We start from the raw sequence: 14,296 nt of genomic DNA, 5'->3' as shown, positions 1-14,296 counted from the left end.
TTCTCCTGGATCACGGGGTAGGTACTCAAGTGCAGCGATGCACTCAGGCTGGGCTGCAGAGGCTGCGCTGTGCACCTGCTCTTGCAGAGTGGCTAGGCATGGACCCTGGGAGGGGCCAGTGGGCAGGAGGACTGGCAGAACAGAGGCACCCAAGTCCCACAGGGAAGTTGCCCCTGCTGTCTCCTGGCTCAGAGGTCAGCTGCTGCCAGAGCCTCCTGCTAGAAGATAGGGAGCCTTGGGGAATTGGCCTCTGTATTAGTCCATTCTCGCATTGATATAAAGAAATATCCAAGACTGGGTAATTTCTAATGAAAATAGATTTAATTGGCTTATTGTTCTGCAGACTGTACAGGAAGCATGATGCTGGCACTTGCTTGGCTTCTTGGGAAACTTACACTCATGGCGGAAGGTGAAAGGAGAGTCAGCACTTCACATGGCCAGAGCCAGGAGGAAGAGAGAAAAGCGGGGAGGTGCTATACACTTTTAAACAACCAGATCTCACTATACAGTTCCAAAGAGGTAAGGTGCTAAACCATTCATAAGAAGTTTGCCCTGTGATCCAATCTCCCATCAGGCCCCACCTCCAACACTGGGGATTACATTTCAACATAAGATTTGAACAGGGACACAGATACAAACCATATCATTCCATTATATGGAATGCTACCGTATAATCATTAACTCAAAATAAATTAAAGACTGAAATGTAAGACCTAAAAGTACAGAACTCCAAGAAGAAAAAAATAAAATCTTTATAACATCGGAATGAGCAACTACTTCCTGTATATGACACCAAAAGCATAAGCAACCAAAGAAAATTAGATAGATGGGAGTACATCAAACTTAAAAACTTTTGTGTAGCAAACGAAACAATCAACAGAGTGACAAGGCAACCTATATAGAATGGGAGAAAATATTTGCAAATCATATAACTGATAAGGAGTTAATATCCAGAAACTTATATAAAAAAAAGTCTTATAACGCTACAACAACAACAACAAAAAAACTTGATTAAAAAATCAGGTGGGGTGCAGTGGCTTATGCCTGTAATCCCAACAATTTGGGACGCCAAGGAGGGAGGATTGTTTGAGACCAGGAGTTTCAGATTAGCCTGGGCAACATATTGAGGCTCATCTCTACCAAATTATGTTTTTTTAATTAGCTGGGTGTAGTGGTCCCTGCCTTAAGTCCAAGCTACATGGGAGGCTGAGGTGGGAGGTTCACTTGAGCCCAGGAGTTAAAAGACTAGCCTGGGCAACATAGGGAGACCTCAAGTCTACAAAAAATTAAAAAATTAGCTGGGTGTGGAGACACTTGCCTGGAGTTCCAGCTACTTGGGAGGCTGATGTGGGAGGATTGCTTGAGCCCAGGGGTTTGAGCCTGCAATGAGTTATGGTGACACTTTTCCATAATGTCACAGAAATGGGATATCTCTTCAGACTGGCTTCTTTCACTTAGCGATATGCATGTCAGATTCATCAATGTCTTTGCATGACTTCATAGATCACCCCTTTTTCTTCCTGAATAACATTCCATTGCATGGATGTACCCAACTTGGTTATTCATTCACCTATTGAAGGTCATCTTGATCCCTAAAAGTATTTGGCCATTATGAAGAGATCAACTGTACATTGACTTTTGTTTGGACTTAAGTTTATAAAGTGGTTATCTAAATACCTCGTAGTTGGCCATGCACGGTGGCTCATGCCTGTAATCCTAGCACTTTGGGAAGCCGAGGTGGGTGGATTGCCTGAGCTCAGGAGTTCAAGACCAGCCTGGACAACACAGTTAAACCCCATCTCTACTAAAATACAAAAAATTAGCTGGGCGTGGCTTTGTGCACCTGTAGTCCCAGCTACTCGGGAGGCTGAGGCAGGAGAGTTGGTTGAACCCAGGAGGTGGAGGTTGCAGTGAGCCGAGATCACACCACTGTACTCCAGCCTGGGGGACAGAGAGAGACTGCATCTCAAAACAAAACTAAACTAAACTAAAAACAAAAAACAAAACAAAAAAAAAAACAAACAAAAAATCCCCCAAAACCTAGGAGTGCCTCTACGGTGAGAGCATAATAACTTTAATAAAAACTGCCATATTGTTTTCTGAAGTTGCTGTATCGTTATGCATTCCACTAGCATTGAATGAGAGTTCAATGAGAGTTCTTGTTGAAACTTATTTTAATTTCACGTATTTATTTGTTTTTATGAAAGAGAGTGCTGCTCTGTAGCCCAGGCGCAAACACTGCTCACTGCTGCCTCTACCTTCCAGGCTCAGGCAATTCTCCCACCTCAGCTGGGATTACAGGTATGTGCCACCAGGGCTGGCTAATTATTATTATTATTATTATTATTTTTTGGTAAAGATGGGTGGGGGTCTCACATGCTGCCCAGGCTGGTCTTGAACTCCCTGTTTCAAGCAATCCTCCTGACTTTGCTTCCCAAAGTGATGGGATTACAGGCATGAGCCACTATGCCCAGTCTTCTGTTGTAATTTTTATTGCATTAAAAAAAAGATTTTAGTCATTTTAGTAGATGCCCAGTGATATACCATTGTTGCATTAATTTGCTTTTCCCTGTGATAAGTGCCATGAACATTTTTTTGGATTCTTGTTTGTTATCTTAAATCTTTTTTAGTGAGGTGTCTACATTTTACTTGTGTTGTCTTCTTGTTGAACATTAGAATTTCTTTGTATATTTTGCATATAAATCCTTTTCAGGTTTATTTTATAAATAATTTCTCTCAGTCTGTGGCTTGGTTTTTGATAATTGTAGCAGGATGTTTCAGAGTAGACATTTCAAATTTTAATAAAGTCCATGTTATCAATTTCTTTCTTTCATAGACTAGCTTTTGCTATTGTATCTAAAAATTTATCACCAACCCAAATCCATGTAGGTTTCTTTCTATAACTTTTACAATTTTATATTTGGAAATTTAAGTCTATAGATTATCTTAAGTGATTTTTTGGTTGAGCCATGAAGTTTGTGTCTTTGTGGGTAATTTATAAAGAAAAGAGGTTTAATTGACTCATGATTCTGCAGACTGTACAGAAAGCATGGCTAGGGTGGCCTCAGGAAACTTACAATCATGGTGAAAGGCAAAGAGGAAGGAGGCATGTCTTACATGGCTGGAGCAGGAGGAAGAGGGTGAAGGCACAAATTCTACACATTTTAAAACAACCAGATCTAATGAGAACTCATTGTCACAAGAATAGCAAGAGAGAAATTTACCACCATGATCCAATTACCTGCCAACAGGTTCCTCCTTCAACATAGGGGATTACAATATGACATGAAATTTGGGCAGGGACACCAATCCAAACCATATCACAAGTATAAGAGAAATGTGTTATCTTTCATCGCTTCAAGTATGTATGTGTGTGTTTCTTTGTTAAAAAAAGAAAACATTTTTATCTCTTGCCATGTCAATGGGGGAATCTATACAGCTACAATTACAGACCATATTTTAAAAGAGTCAGTTGTAAGTTTAAGATGAATGACACCTGAACCAAATGAAAATCCATACTTTCTCCAGGATTTTATAAAGTGTTAGATGATAGTGGTTTCAAATCAGTCTCTTTAAGTGCAAACTGTACGCCAATTTTGTAAAAACTTGCATTAACGAAGCATTATTTTAAGGACTATTGGGAGATGAAAAATAAGGAATAAATTATCTTATTTCTTAACACACTATTTAGTAGATGAAAAGACATACTTCAATAAATTTGTTTTTGTGCTTTTTAGTTTGCTAATTTTATCTTTATTTTTTCCAAATGAATAGTAATCATGCTTTTTAATGTGTTAAACAAAACCGCTATTACCTTATATGTGAGGTTCAAGTTCTAAAGATTCAAAAACTTTAACTCAAATTTCAATAATGTTTGAAAATATCTTGTGAACTTTAAAGAATTGTGTGCAGTTTGTGCAATCAATAACAGTGGAGCAAACTTACTTTGAATATTACTCCTTTTTTTTTTTGGTTTTTTTTTTTTTTTTTTTTAGATGGAGTCTCACTCTGTTGCGAGGCTGGAGTTCAGTGGCACAATCTTGGCTCACTGCAATCTCTGCCTCCTGAGTTCAAGCGATTCACCTGCCTCAGCCTCTCGAGTACTGGGATTACAGGCACACACCACCACACCCAGCTAATTTTTGTATTTTTAGTAGAGATGAGGTTTCACCATGTTGGCCAGGATGGTCTCAATCTCCTGAACTCGTGATCCTCCTACCTCTGCTTCCAAAAGTGCTGGGATTACAGGTGTGAACCACAATGCCCGGCCCACATATTGCTTTTATGTAACTTTGCTTTATATGAGTAAACTTCTGGTTTATTTCTCCTGCAACCCACCATGAAAAACATCAATGAGATAACTAGAATATCTACTTTTCCTCATAACCAATTAGTGTGTGTCCTAGAAGAATTAATCTTCCGCAAAAACAAAGCCACACTAATGAACTTAGCAGACTCTGCTTGAAAGAGAGAATAGGCAATACACAGAAGGGAGATTCAAGACCATTCTTTTTTAATCTCTTTACCTGTGGTATCCTCAGACGACCAAAGAGCATGTGAAGCTATGATTAAATATCCTTTTGGTCATCATCCTCCAAACCTTCCTGCCAGCTAAAGCTGGAATTTTCTTCTAAAAAGGAGGAGAAAATTATGCTCTCAGACCAAAATATTAAAAAGTTTAAATTGCAAATGGTATACTGGGGGGCATCTTGAGTACATTTAGGAAATAAAATTATCACTGCCCTAACTAAGGCATGAATGAAGCCACCAAAGGATGAATAATTATGGATGAGTTTGGAGGGTCACATCAAAAGATGTAAGATAGAGGAATCAAAAGAACTTGGAGACCAATGAGGTATGGAAGTTGAAGAGGAAGGTGTAATCGAGTATAATTCACATTTTCCACCATAGCTATTAACTAAGATGATGCTTCTTCAAAACAAATATTAAAAGAGATACATAAGCATTATTTATTTTAAACACTTGCATAGTAAGTCTTTGAGTACATAGTTGCACAGAGAGGAAGACAGGGACCATTTATTTATTTAAAGCTTGTCAAGAATTCAGCCATATATTTCCCAAATATTTACTGAAGGCAACTATGTACCAGTCAATGGTTATGGTTTGGATATAAAACAGGCAACTAAGTTACAGTTTCTCTTTTACTTATAGTGCTTGTATTTTACTTAATACCACATTCTTAATCAAATTGTTACCCAAATAAATTTATGTTAAATTCTATGAAGGAAGAATGTATATTGTGCTAAAAGTTCATTACTGAAGGATCCTCTGCTAGTGTGTCAGGATAAAGGGTACAGGAAACAATATTAGAACCAAGATCTGAAAGATGACAATACACTAGCCTACAGGGTAAAATCAGTCTGATGAGAAGAGGGAGAGCAGGTTAAAGTATTTCACATGGACCAATGTCGTGGGAAATATAAAAAAAGATGAAGATAAAAACGTAAATGGGAGATAGACCATATGGGTACATATAAATTTTATTCTCACTCAGTTGTATTACAAATAGTGTTTTGAGTGGCAGTGTAATACTCACAATCATAGCTTATGAATGTCAGAAACTGTACACTTGTTTATAAACAACCACATGCCAACAAATAGAAAAACCTGAAGAAAATGGGTAAGTTTCTAGACACATTCAACCTGCCAAAAATGAACCAAGAAGAAATAACAAACCTGAATAGATGAATAATGTGTAGCAAGTTTGTATCCGTAATAAAAAGTCTCCCAACAACAACAAAAGAAACCCAGGTCCTGATGACTTTACTTCTGAATTCTACCAAACTTTTACAGAAGAGCTAATTCCAATACTTCTCAACTATTCAAAAATATTGAAGAGGAGGGAATTCTTCCTAATTCATCCTATGAGGACAGCATTATCTTGATACTAAAACTAAACAAGGACACAAAAACGACAAAAAATAAAGGTTAATATCCATGATGAACATAGAAGTTAAACATCCTTAACAAGATACTAGTAAACAAAATTCAATAGCACATCAACAAGATAATACACCAGGATCAAGATAATTTATTCCAGGGATGCAAGGATTCTTCAATATACACAAATCAATAAATATGATACACCATGTCAACAGAATAAAGGACAAAAGCATCTCAATAGAAGCATGAAGAGCATTTGATAAAGCATAAGACCCATTCATGATTTTAAAAACTCTTAATAAATTAGATATAGAGTAAACATACCTCAACACAGAGTGCAAAGGCTTGGAAAATGTGCAGCCTGGGAAAGTGGTAGGAAAAATAAATAAATTTCTGCAGAAGAATTCAAGCTGGATGCTGAAATCTGCATAAGTAAAAGGTAGCAAAATAGTGATAACAAAGATAACATAGAATACGGGCATTTTAGAGACCTTCGTGGCAGCCTCTCCCATTAGAGGCCTGGAGGCCTAGGAGGGAAGAATGGTTTCATGGTCCAGGGCCCCACTGTTCTGTGAAGCCATGGAACACGTGCCCTATAGCCCAGGCCCTCCAACTTTACTCATTACTAAAAGGGCCCCAGACACATCTCAGCCTGAAGCAACAGAAGATGTAAACCATAAGCCTCGGTAGCTTCTGGGTGGTGCTAAGCCTATAGGTGCAGAGAGGGAAAGAGTTGAGGCTTGGAAGCCTCTGCTTAGATTTCAGAAGATGTATGGAAATGCCTGGATATCCAGGCAGTAATCTACTGCAGGGGTGGAGCCCTCATGAAGAACCTAGTTCGACAGTTGAGAGGGGGTTTGTGGAGATGGAGCCACTACAGAGAATCCCCAATGGGACACTGACTAGTGGAGCTGTCAGAAGTAGATCACCATCTGCCAGATCCCAGAATGGTAGATTCATTATCAGCTTGCATAATGTGCCTGGAAAAGTCACCGGCAGTCAATGCCAGTCCATAAAAGCAGCTGAGGAGTCTATACCCTGCAGAGCCCAAGAGGTAGAACTGCCCAAGGTTTTGGAATCTTACCTCTTGCATCATTGTGAGACATGATGCATGTGAGACATGGAGTCAAAGGAGATCATTTTGGAGTTAAGATTTAAAAACGTGCTCTACTAGTTTTCAGACTTGCATGGAGCCTGTATCCACTTTGTTTGGCTGATTTCTGTCTTTTGGAATGGATGTATTTACCCAATACCTGTAACCCCATTGTATCTTGGAAGGAAGCAATTTGTTATTGATTTTACAGGCTCATAGATGGAAGAAACTTGCCTTGCTTCAGATGAGATTCTGGATTGTGGACTTTTGTGTTAATGCTAAAATGAAATAAGACTTGGAGAACTGTTCAGAAGTGATGAATGTATTTTGCAATGTGAGAAGGACATGAGATTTGAGATGGGCGAGGGTCAGAATAATATGGTTTAGATTTGTTTCCCACTTAAATCTCATGTCAAATTTTATTCCCCAGTGTTGGAGGAGAGGCCTTCTGGGAGGTGATTAGATTATGGGGATAGATTTCCCCCTTGCTGTTCTCATAATAGTGAGTGAGTTCTCATGAGATCTGGTTGTTTGAAAGTCTCTAACAGTTCACCCTTTTCCCTCTTCCTCCTGCTTCAGCCATGTAAAATGTGCCTTGAACTGTGAGTCAGTTAAACTTCTTTTCTTTGTAAATTGCCCAATCTCCAGTAGTTCTTTATAACAATGCAAGAACAGACTAATACAGCTTACTTGTTTGTTATAATATATCTTATATGTAAGGCTAATGTGTTGGGCCCTATTAACACATTGAATAATCCCTTACTCAAAATCCCCCCAATGAACAAGCATATGTCACATGGAACAAACATATGTCACGTGGAACAAGCATATGTTACGTGGAGTAAGCATATGTCATGTGTCCATGTTCTTTGACATGTAGATTATGAAAGATGGTAAGTTAAAACAACAAATCTTTGATTCCTCTTTACCAAATCTATTGTTTTTTCCTCTGGTCAGCTTGTTTATTTACAAAAAACTACCACATCAACCTCTCTACACCCATATACCTTTCTGATTGAAAAATGTTATGAAGAAGAAAATTATTTCTTGAAGCTAAGAAGACAATTGTGTGTATCTCATATCTTAATGATTCATTTAAGGGTTGCATGTAAAGAACAATGTGCATAATCACATTCCAGTTGTCAGAACTCCAGCTGAAGTTAGGAATCATGTTTCCTTAATTGCTTTAAGGCTATGCTATTAATATTTTGAATAAGTGCATTACTTTTTAAAAATTCATTAAAGACTGAGATTATGTCATCTGTATTTAATAAAATAAACATATTTGAATATTAATCACTTTATAATTTGTATCATTATTTCTATTTTTATATCTACTTAAAATATATATTTATATTACCTCTTTGGAGCATCTCTTTTACTGGTAGACTTTTTACTCAGTTTAAATTTCACAAGCCAAATGGAGGATTTGTTGTGTTTCCTGTGTTGCCTCATAACTCTTAATTAAAGATTTATGCATAGTCCATGGAAAGTAGAAAGCCTCTCATTAAAATTAAGAATCATCACCCTCCATTGAATTTTGTCAGGTGCATAATGTGTCACTGAGAAAGCATTCTGATTCTTGTCAATGCAAATTTGGAAAGCTGAGAAATAACCAGGGGAAAAGAGAACATTCATGAATAAAGAGTAAATATAGCAATTTTTGTTTTATCTAGATTAGCAAAAAATTACATTAAATAGCCCATATAGATAATTACTAAATTCGGCATCCCAAAACATTTTGTCATATTGAGTAACTAGCTTTAAGGTGGTTCTTTTACTTCTTTTTTCTTTACCAATCATAGAAAAAAGATTAAAGAATATTGATAGAAAAATTTCTGATAGCATGGGGAGACCACAAATGAGTTATAACAAAGTCCTGGTTCCAAAGGACCCAATTTTTTCTCCCCATTATTCATAACCATGCCCTAAGCCTTTAAAGCATTACCTGAATCATACTAGATTCCCATAAATGTTGGACCATTTGTTTATTTGGAGCATTTTTCTAAAATGCAAAATACGCTTTCTCGAACATAAACACAATTTACATTGTAATATAAAAAGAAGCGTAAGCAGAGAAGTTATGTCCTTGACTTTCCCTCTTCCTGTCTCTGCCAAATCACTCTCATGTGTATGCTATTTATTATTTTCTTTATTTTTCTCAAATATTTTAAGCAAATGAAATTATATTTTTTATGTGTATACTTTTTGGAATAAAGGAGAACACTATATATAATATTTAGAAGCTGATCATTCAGTTTATCAACATATCTTGGTGAGTTTTTCTTAGTAAAAATAAATTCGTATATTAAATTTTTCTGCTTTTTTTTTTCTTTTAGAGTACCATAACCCATTTTCTATTAATGAGCACATGGAATCTTTATTGTATTTTTCTATTATAAACCTTTCTACAATAATTGTGCCTGCGTAAGATTTATTCTATATTTATACTGCTGTATTTCTGAAATAGAATTCCAAAATTCATAATTTTGTCAGGTATTGCCAGATATTCCTCAATAAGTGCTGTTCTATTTTCTACCCACACAATGAATGCATGAAAATGCTGTCTTCCTAGAGTGTTACAGGTGTGAATTGCTGGTTTTTACTTGCATTTATCTTACCATGAGGCAACTTGACCACTTTTTCATATATATCAATGCTGTTGCTACTTTTTCTGCTTCCTTGTGCCTTCTTCAACCCATTATTTTTAAATCAGCATGTTGGTTATTTTCTTCTGAACTGTAGGTGTTTTGTACAATGTGGGAACATTACTCCTTTATTTGTAGTATGAATTGCAAGTATTTTTCTAGTTTGTTGTTTTTACCTATCCCTTTTTTGTTTGTGATGTTATTAACAGCTTCTACGTTGAAACAGATATTACGTATTTCATTATTGTAAAAGTGTCTCAATATTTTTATACTTCTAGGGGTTTAATGTTTTACAAGTAAGTTCTTAACTATTTGACATTTACCTTAAAATGCAGAAAGAAAAATTCTGAATCTAAATTACCTTCCAGTTATCTCAATATCTTTTACTAGGAAGTCATTTTATAAACTCACTGATTTTAAATGTTTTCTTTGTCTTATATAAATTGTCTATTTATGAATATACACATTTAAAAATGTGTGTATTAATTGTAGTATATGAAATAGTCATGTACTCTGTTCATGTTTCAATATCATAATGGTTTAAATATTGGTAAATTATACCATGTTTTAATTATTGAATGTCTCATATGTCCCACCAACCACATAACATTTTCTTTGTGCTAGAAATTTCTAGAAAATTTTCCTTATTTACTTCTGCATGTGTCAGTGTCAGTAAATTAAATTAATTTAATTTATTTATTTAAATTAGGTTCATTTTAAATTATGTTATAGACGACTTCTTTATATACATTTTATATATATTTTATAGTTTTTACTTGTTCTTGTTAATATTGATGATGTAACATAGATCTCCTTTATACTTTAAAACCAGTTCTTGCTTGCATGTGTGTGTATGTGTGCATGTTTGTGCACTCACACATGTTTGTAGAGTTGTATAGTCTATTGCATGTTGTATAGTCTATTCATATTTATGTGCAAAATCTATTGTTTATATTTTATCTATATATGCCTGTATATGTGATATATAAAAATCATATATATGTAAAAATAATATATTTATATAGTTTATTGATGCTAGTATATTTTTTATATCTCATTAATAAAACATTTCTTGTCATTTTAAATTGATCTTATAGAACTTCCACTTATACTTTCATATGATCTAAAAGAAAGATCTAATTTTATGTTTTTCTAATTCTTTAATTGCAATTTTAGTATCTATAAATTGTTTATTGCATTCTCTAATAATTCCATTATAGTCACGAATACATTACTTTTGAAGGCCTTTCTCAAATAATCCTTTACTAATAAGAAAACTTGATTTTGAGATATACAGATATATTTGGGTATATATGTATATACATATATATTACAGATATAGATATATGAAATAATGACTTAAAATAATTTTCATTAACTTATGTTGATTTAATAGTTATGACTCAATGGTTTTGGATATTGCCAAGTGACTTTTCAGTATATTAGGTAACAGTTATGTGATTTTTTTTCCCTCCTGGGATCTCTTAGTGTGATAAATTATATTAAAATATTTTCAAATGTTGAGTTATCCTTTTTGTTCCTAGACTAAATCCCACCTTAATATCATGCTGTATTGTTTCATCTACATGTAAGTGAGATGTACTTATAGATTTTAAGGAACAGTTAACAGAATTTGTACAAACAGTACATTCACTTCTTATAAAGCTTTTAAATATTTATCTTTCTCTGTCTATCTCTTTCAAGAAGATCTGGAATTGTCTAAATAGCACTGAGAAAATCTTCTCTTAAACTTTGATAGTATATATTATAATCTAGTAAATATGAATGAGCCAGGTATATGGAGAATCAGGCCTGGTCTAGGGAGAGTAGTATTTGAAAAACATTATTTATTTATTCTAGGTATTTTTCCCATATACATTTTGTCTCTTGTTCAACATTATAAAATTTATATTTTTCTAAAAACTATCTATTTTTTTGCATATAGCTGTGCAAAGTATCTGATACTTTTTTATTTCCTCGATTTTCTTGATTAGTTTTCTCTTTTCATTTTTATGAATGATGTGCATGTTTGTATACCCTTTCCCTTTAAGACTGCCTAGACTAGCTTGTGATAGAATTATTCTGCAGAATTTTCAAAGGACATACTTTATAATGTATTCACTTTACTTTTTTTTTGGCTCTTTAATTTCTTCCTCATTGTTCATTGAATCTTTTGTCTTTTCTTTGGTTTATTTTTTCTGTTTGCTATTGAAATTATGAAATTTTAAAATTATTTTTTACATTTTTCTTTATAGTGATATAAGATTTCTAGCTACAGATATTCTTCTGCATGAGTTTTTTCTAAATGCACTATGTTTTCATTATCCCTGGCTTAGAGAAATATATAACACTTTCAGTTTGAATTCGTGCTTTGACCTAAAATGATTTGTTTAATAAAAGCATTTTAAAATTTGCATTAAAAAGTCTGAATTTTTGGAATATATATGTGGTAATATCCTGTTTTGATTTTCATTTCTACTTATTCTCTGTGTATTTTTGATATACTAGTATAGAGATCGTAAGGTTAAATAAAGATGGAATGTATTAAGAACTGCACCCTCACTCCCTAGGACAGCACCAGTAATATTGCTGGTACTGAATAAATGTTTTCTGATTCAATATTGACAAAGCAAATTACATTTTCTTCTGAACATTCCCCAATCATGTTAGCTTCCTAAGGGCAGAAATTTTGAATTCTGCATATGTACAATATCATTACTCTCTTTATCTCTATGTAAATATTATTATCCTTTACACACACACACACACACACACACAAACAAGAAAAAACAAAATAACAGTATTACTTATAGTGACAGAATTCATTTTGCCAGAATTTCTTTTCCATTAGTGTTTGTTTTTTTCTTTTATTTTCTAACTAATATAAGTCAGACTGCTAATTATGTACAAAGAAATAAAAATTGTCAGAGAAGGAATAAATACAGGTAAAATAAATGTTTCTTAAAATATTAATTAATCGACCCATTAACCACTAAAAAATAACTTTGCTTAAAGCAGTGATAATAACAATGTGTTATGTAAGCATATCATATGAATAAGTAAAATGAAAGGTATAAAGTCAAAAGGATGGGAGGTAAGTATTAGAAACACTGTGTTATAGTGTCCCTGCACTACATGTGAAATGGTAGTTCTATTTGAAAGTAGACTTATACTTTTCTTGCATATAGAAAATACTCTAAAGTCCACCACACAATCAACCATAAAACAATTCTTTGAAAATTAAAGAAAAAAACTAAAATCATACCAAACAAACTCTCAGACCACAGTGCAATAAAAACAGAAATCAATACTAAGAAATTTGCTCAAAACCATTGCATTGCATGGAAATCAAACAACCTGCCCCTGAATAACTTCTCAGTAAGTAATGAAATTGAGGGAGAAATCAAGAAGTTATTTGAAACTAATGAGAACAAAGATATAACATACCAGAATCTCTAGGACACAGGTAAAGCAGTGTTTAGAGGGAAACATTTAACTCTAAACACACACATCAAAAAGTTAGAAATATCCCAAATTACCAACTTAACATTAAAACTAGAGATACTGGAGAACCAAGAGCAACCCAGCCCCAATGCTAGTAGGAGAAAAGAAATAACCGAAATCACAACTGAACTGAAGGAAATTGTGATATGGAAAACCATATGAAAGGTCAATGAATCCAGTAGTTGGTTCTTTGAATGACTAAGTATGATAGACAGACCACTAGCTAGACTAATAAAAACAGAATAACCAAATAAATATAATCATAAATGACAAAAGGCACATTACCACCAACCCCATAGAAATAAAAACACCCTCAGAGGCTACTATGAACACCTCTTTGTACACAAACAAGAAAACGTAGAAGAGGTGGATACATTCCTCAAAATGTACAACCTTCCATGATCGAACCAGCAGGAAACTGAATCCCTGAATAGACCAACAACAAGTTCTGAAATTGAATCAGTAATAAAAAGCCTACAGATCAGAAAAAGCTCTGGACCACATGGGGTTATAGCTTAATTCTTCAAAACAGAAAGAGCTAGTACCATTCACACTGAAATTATTCCAAAAAATTGAGAAGATACTCCTCTGTAATTCATTCATTGAAGCCAACATCACCTTGATACCAAAACTTGGCAAAGACAAGTAAAACAGAAAACGTCAGGCCAATAACCTTGAGGAACACTGATGCAAAAATCCTCAACAAAATACTTGCAAACAGAATCCAGCAGCACATCAAAAAGCTAATCCGCTACAATTAAGTAGGTTTTACCCTGAGATTCAACATTGTTTTAACTCACATAAGCCAATAGACATGATTCATCACACAAACAGAACTAAAAACAAAAACTACTTGATAACTTCAATAGACTAAAAAAAGGCTTTTGATAGAATTTAGCATCCCTTCATATTAAAAACTCTCAATGAACTAAGCATTGAAGGAACATACTTCAACATAATAACAGTCATCTATAACAAACCCACAGCCAACATCAAACTGAATGTGAAAAAGCTAGAAGCATTCCCCTTGAGAACAGGAACAATCCAAGGATGCCCAGTCTCACCACTCCCATAAAACACACTGGAAATGCTAGCCAGAGCAATCAGGGAAGAGAAAGAAATAAAAGTTATCCAAAATAGGAAGAGA

This window comes from Theropithecus gelada, chromosome 6 (assembly GCF_003255815.1).
Source record: "Theropithecus gelada isolate Dixy chromosome 6, Tgel_1.0, whole genome shotgun sequence".
In the NCBI taxonomy this organism is placed as follows: Eukaryota; Metazoa; Chordata; class Mammalia; order Primates; family Cercopithecidae; genus Theropithecus; species Theropithecus gelada.
This window is presented reverse-complemented; position numbering follows the sequence as displayed.